The sequence below is a fragment of the Callithrix jacchus genome, chromosome 2 (genome assembly GCF_049354715.1).
Source record: "Callithrix jacchus isolate 240 chromosome 2, calJac240_pri, whole genome shotgun sequence".
NCBI lineage: Eukaryota > Metazoa > Chordata > Mammalia > Primates > Cebidae > Callithrix > Callithrix jacchus.
The window spans coordinates 2,371,720-2,378,212 of record NC_133503.1 but is presented as its reverse complement, the minus strand read 5'-3'; positions in this window follow the sequence as shown (position 1 = coordinate 2,378,212).

The following is a 6,493-nucleotide window of genomic DNA, read 5'->3' as shown; positions in this document are numbered from 1 at the left end:
ACCCGCCTATGAGTGAGGATGTATTTTGTATTTGGGATGAACACACATCTTCAGGGTCTAGAGAGCTGACTAGATAGGCAGACTGTCCCCCCCCACACAATGATATCCATGTCCTAATCCCAAGAACCTCTGGATATGTCACCTTATGTAGCAAAAGGGACTTTGCAGGTGGGATTTGAGACAGGGAGATTGGCCTGGATCCCCAGGTGAGCCCAATCTCACCACACACGTTCTTAAAAGCACAGGACTTTCTTGGGCTTAAACAGGAACGATAAGGAGGAATGGGAGGTCTGAGAAGTCCCCAGGCCTCACAGGGAGCAACCATGAGTCTCGTTCACCTCGTGTATCCCCAGAGCCTGGAACCCAGCACGTGTTTGGCCACACAAAGGCCAATAAAGTGAACTTTCATGGTTTCTTTTTGTTTTTGAGATGGAGTTTTGCTCTTGTTGCCCAGGCTGGAGTGCAATGGTGCAGGCTTGGCTCACTGCAACCTCTGCCTCCTGGGTTCAAGCAGTTCTCCTGTCTCAGCCTCCCAAGTAGCATGTGCCGCCACATCCAGATAATTTTTTGTGTTTTTAGTAGAAATGGGGTTTCACCATGTTAGCCAGGCTGGTCTCGAACTCCTGACCTCAGCTGATCTGCCTGCCTCAGCCTCCCAAAGTGCTGGGATTGCAGATGTTAGCCACTAAAGTGAACATTTGAGCACTGGATTCCAGCTAGCAGCCGTGAATTATTTAACCTCTGACCCCGTCATCCCGTTTCTATGGATATCAGAAGTAAGGGCAGTGAAATAACCCACCCAACGTTATCCAATGAATGAACAGTGGGGCTGGCCCCACTGCAAGCCCTTCAGAACCCTTCTGGTTGCCAAATCCAGCAGCCCCCCACCCCCACCTCGGCCTGGCCATAATAGGCAGAACTCCTGGGTAAACAGGAGTGAAGCTTCTCAAGGCCCCATTTTGTTTCTTTGCTTCATTCTGTGCCTTTGTTTTCTGGTGACTGGTTGTCATTCTATTTCCCGAGCACAGACCAGCAGAGGGTGCCAGAGCCCGTGGAGAGACCTTCAGCTCCCAGAGCTGCCCTGGGGAAGAGCTGCTGTAGAGAAGGGCCTGCTCCTGACCACCCACAAGTGTCCTTAATGATGAGGGGCATCTTACTGGTTCATAACCTGGCTCTGTGGCTGGAGGGAGCCCCTGGACAAAGGACTTCATGGCTGCAGTTTTCATAGCTGTGAAAGGGGACAGGGGAAACGGACCTCCCAGGGGTACTGGGACAGTAAAATGAAGCAACGCATGAGACAGCTTCTAGCACAGTCCCTGGCACTTCATTCTTAGTTGAGCTTCCATTCTTTTTGTTTTGTTTTGTTTGAAACAGAGCCTTGCTCTGTAGCACAGGCTGGAGTGCAGTGGCACAGTCTCAGCTCAATGCAACCTCAGTCTCCTGGGTTCAAGTGATTCTTCTGTGTCAGCCTCCCAAGTAGCTGGGACTACAGGTGCCCCCACCCCACGTCTGGCTAATTTTTGCATTTTTAGTAGAGACAGGGTTTTGCCATGTTGGCCAGGCTGGTCTTGAGCTCCTGAACCCAGGTGATCTGCCCGCCTCGGCCTCCCACAGTGTTGGGGTTACAGGTGTGAGCCAGACCCCAGTCGAATTTGCATTCTTTATCAAGAGACATTTAGTCAATTTTGAAGGCCTTTCATTTCAGATTCTTCCCAAACTACATGAGTCGTTTTTTGGACTCAGCTCTCTAGCTCCTTTTCCTCCACATTTTTATGTCTTTGCCAAGTCTTCCCTCTGTACTTAAAGAGCACTCCCCAACAGTCTAGCCATCACCCTCAGGTTCACTATAAACTATACAGGGGGCCCAGTTCAAAAGGCCCTTCTAAGCAGGGAGTTCCTTGCGTTGAAAACTGCTGCAGGCCATGTGTAAATTCAAGGCACTGCCTTTGCTTGTATATTTCCAGTCTTCCAGCCTAAAACCCAGCCGGTCCTGACACTGACTGACTGCCCATGCATGTTGTGTAAGACCCCATGCTGGGCAGGGGTAGTGAGATAAGTAAGAAACAATCACACATCACTGGAAGCACCTCCAACAGAGACAGAGATAGCAACAGATGATTTCAGAACAGCACATGTGCCTGTCTATGAGACCCACTCTTAGGAGGGGAACATTAACTCAGTTCCCAAGAACCTACCAGGTACCACCCTTCAAAGGAAAAGAGGTCTTCACTTCACAGACAGACTTTCAAAGCGAAAGTCAGACAGGAACCAACAGCACCAGGACTGGACCCCAGGCTTGGCTGACATCACTATCTCCCTTTTCGCAAGGAGGCAGAGGCCCCTTGAAGATGTCCTTTTGCACAAGCTCCAAAGTATCTACTAAATGTAGGTCATTATGGCTGAAAATGCATTTTCCCCTTGTCCTTGCAGCTGCTCTGTGAGTTTGGGCTGTAGCCTGATGTTCATCTACACCAGCCCTAACCAACAGCTGGCCAACAGATCGCAAGATTGTGACCCTTGGAATTGGAAGGCATTGTACACACACTGTCTCTTCCAGGTGCTTTTTCTCATCAACCATTAAGCCATGCAGCAACAGGCCAAGCGACAAAGCACTCAGTTCCTTCACACGGTCATTCCCTCCCCATCCTGCTTCACCTGATGCGGAAACATTTGGCAGTCAAACTTGAGCATTACAAGAATATGCAACAGAAAGAATTAGAGAACTCAGCAATCCAAAAGCTGCCAAATGAGGGTTTTCTGCATTTTTTAGAAACCAATAACCCCAGTAAATGCAGTGCAGCTGAGGTTCTTTCTCTGCATCCAAGGCGAGGTGGCTACAGGACCAAGCCTCGGGCTTGGAACAGAAATGTAGCATCAGGAGAGTAAACAGGGCACCTTGTACACTGATAATAACCCCCCATAATACCATTAACGCTCTGTCTGTGCCGCTGGTGTTAGCAACCATTATACAGATGTCACACCCATCAGGGGAATGCAGCAGCTGCTGCGCAGGCCTGACCTCAGAAATGCGGATGTGTCCCTCACAGCGCACAGAACGCCTGGAATGTTCATGACACCACCACACTCAGAGCGTGCACGTATCACCCAGAATGCCCGTGATACTGTCAGACTAACCCAACACCCACCACACTCATATGACCCCTGGAACATGCATGTGTCCCTCAGAGCACACACATATCACCCGGAATACCCATGACACTGTCAGACTAACCCAACACCCGACACATTCTTATAACCCCTGGAACATGCATGTGTCCCTCAGAGCACACACATATCACCCAGAACACCCATGACACTGTCAGACTAACCCAACACCCACCACACTCATATGACCCCTGGAACATGCATGTGTCCCTCAGAGCACACACATATCACCCGGAATACCCATGACACTGTCAGACTAACCCAACACCCGACACATTCTTATAACCCCTGGAACATGCATGTGTCCCTCAGAGCACACACATATCACCCGGAATACCCATGACACTGTCAGACTAACCCAACACCCGACACATTCTTATAACCCCTGGAACATGCATGTGTCCCTCAGAGCACACACATATCACCCAGAACACCCATGACACTGTCAGACTAACCCAACACCCACCACACTCATATGACCCCTGGAACATGCATGTGTCCCTCAGAGCACACACATATCACCCGGAATACCCATGACACTGTCAGACTAACCCAACACCCACCACACTCATATGACCCCTGGAACATGCATGTGTCCCTCAGAGCACACACATATCACCCAGAACACCCATGACACTGTCAGACTAACCCAACACCCACCACACTCATATGACCCCTGGAACATGCATGTGTCCCTCAGAACACACACGTAACACCCAGAACACCCATGACACAGACTCAGAGTTCACATGTCACCCAGAACGCACAAGTGACACCATCAGGTTAACTCAACACCCATCACACTCGTATAACCCCCAGGACATGCACGTGTCCCTCAGAACCCATAATGCCTGGAATGCCTGTGACAGCGTCAGACTCACAGCGCATATATCACTTGGGATGCACAAGTGACACCGTCAGATTAACCCAACACCCGTCACACTCACGTAACACCCGGAATATGCATGTGTCCCTCAGAACAAACACGTAATGCCCGGAATGCTTGTGACACCGTCAGACTAACAAAACACCCGTCACGCTCATATAAACTCTAGAACATGCATTTGTCTCTCAGAGCGCACACATCACCTGGAACACCCATGACACCGCCAGACTATCACAGCACCCATCATACGCATATAACCTCTAGAACACACGTGTCCTTCAGAACACACATACTGCATGGGACACAGACATGGTCTTTGGAGCCCATTCATAGCACCTGCAGCACTAAGGATGGGACCCTCCGGCTCCCACTGGGTTCACAGCCTCTGCTGGGCTGGGTTTGGGCTGCATTTGGCCTCTGTTATGAAGTGTGATGCTGTTTCTGCCTTTCTGATGTGGTCTTGATACGGCTGTTCTAAAAAGCAGTTGACTTCCCAGTGACGTCATACTTCCGGGAAACCTGCAGGGCAGTTAGTATGACTTCTCCTCTCTCTCCGATTCCCCAGCAGTTTTTGCTGTGGCAGATTTGCAGCTTCACACAAAATATCCCCCGTGTGTTTCACCAAAAACAGGAACACTCCTCCAGGTGACCCCATATAACCCCCAAATCTGGAAATACGCGGTTTCTTTTTTTGGAGATGGAGTCTTGCTCTGTTGCCAGGCTAGAGAGAACTTGTATGATCTAATCTCACTGCAAATTCCACCTCCCAGGTTCAAGGGATTCTCCTGTCTCAGGCTCCCCAGTAGCTGGGATTACAGGTGTGTGCCACCTTGCCTGGCTAATTTTTTGTATTTTTTTTTTTGAGACAGAGTCTCATTCTGACACCAGGCTGGAGTGCAGTGGCACAATCTCGGCTCACTGGAACCTCTGCCTCCCAGTTCAAGTGATTCTTCCATCTCAGCCTCCTGAGCAGCTGGGACTACAGGCATGCACCACCACATCTGGCTAATTTTCGTATTTTTTCTTAGTAGAGATGGGGTTTCAGCATGTTGACCAGAATGGTCTCAATCTCTTGACCTCGTGATTCTCCTGCCTCGGCCTCCCAAAGTACTGGGATTACAGGCATGAGCCATCATACCCAGCTGAAAATACATGGTTTCTATGAGAAAGTCCAGTCAACAGACCTATTTCACTACACTGCCTGCCCCAGCTGGGAGAAAAATGTCTCTTTCCATGGGAGCCCAATTTTCCTTTTTGGAAACTGTTCCTGAGGCTCTCAATATTTTTTTGAGATGAAATTTCACTCTTGTTGCACAGGCTGTAGTGCAATGGTTCGAGAGATTCTCCTGCCTCAGTCTCCTGAGTAGCTGAAATAACAGGCATCCACCACCATGCCTGGATAATTTATTTTATTTTTCATAGAGACAAGGTTTGACCATATTGGCCAGGCTGGTCTCAAACTCCTGACTTCAGGTGATCCACTCACCTCTCCTTCCCAGAGTGCTGGGATTATAGGCATGAGCCACCGTGCCTAGCTGACTGTTTTCACAGCCTTGACAGATGTAAAGAGCAGAGATGACTCCACGCTGGGTGTACTCAGCCTTTCCTCCTGAACAGGTGCAGACCCTGCATTCCCGGTAGGAATCCCTGGCCTGGTGCTGCATTCTCCTCAGTGCAGCCCACCTGGAGGAGCTTCCATCCATCCTACCAACACTTGGTAATGGCAAAAGATTGATTTACAACCACAAATTTCATCCTGTCAAGCTCTGGACTTAACTCTGCCAATGGTTTCCCAGTGGCCTTAGCACCACTGGGAAATCCCGAGTGCTCCTGCCTGCTGCCCTCTCTCGTCCAGTCTGCTACCGCTGCCTGCAGTCCCACTCACAGGTACATGGGCTCCTGGGTGTCTCGGGGATTTTATGTGTGTTCCCTCACCCCATTCACCCACTGCCCACCCTAGTTTTTTTTTAAGGCTTTTTCTAGAGAAGTCTGTAAAGTCATAGGAGTTATGTTATCTAAAAGTAGAAATGTTAATAATGTGATTATTCTAAAGACAAGGAAATAATCCATTATTTATTAGATCATCTGTGAGATGACCCTCAAGGTTTTTTTTGGAGATGGAGTTTCCCTGTGTTGCTCAGGCTGGAGTGCAGTGACACAATCTCTGCTCACCATAGCCTCCACCTCCCGGGTTCAAATGATTCTCCTGACTCAGTCCCCTGAGTAGCTGGGATTACAGGTAGCCACCACCATACTCAGCTAATTTTTGTATTTTTAGCAGAGATTGTGTTTCACTACATTGGCCAGGCTAGTCTCGAACTCCTGACCTTGTGATTCACCTGCCTCTTCCTCCCAAAGTGATGGGGTTACAAGCATTAGCCACTGTGCTCAGCTACCCTCAATTTATAAATCAAGAAAATGCTAATTCCCTGGAACCAAAGT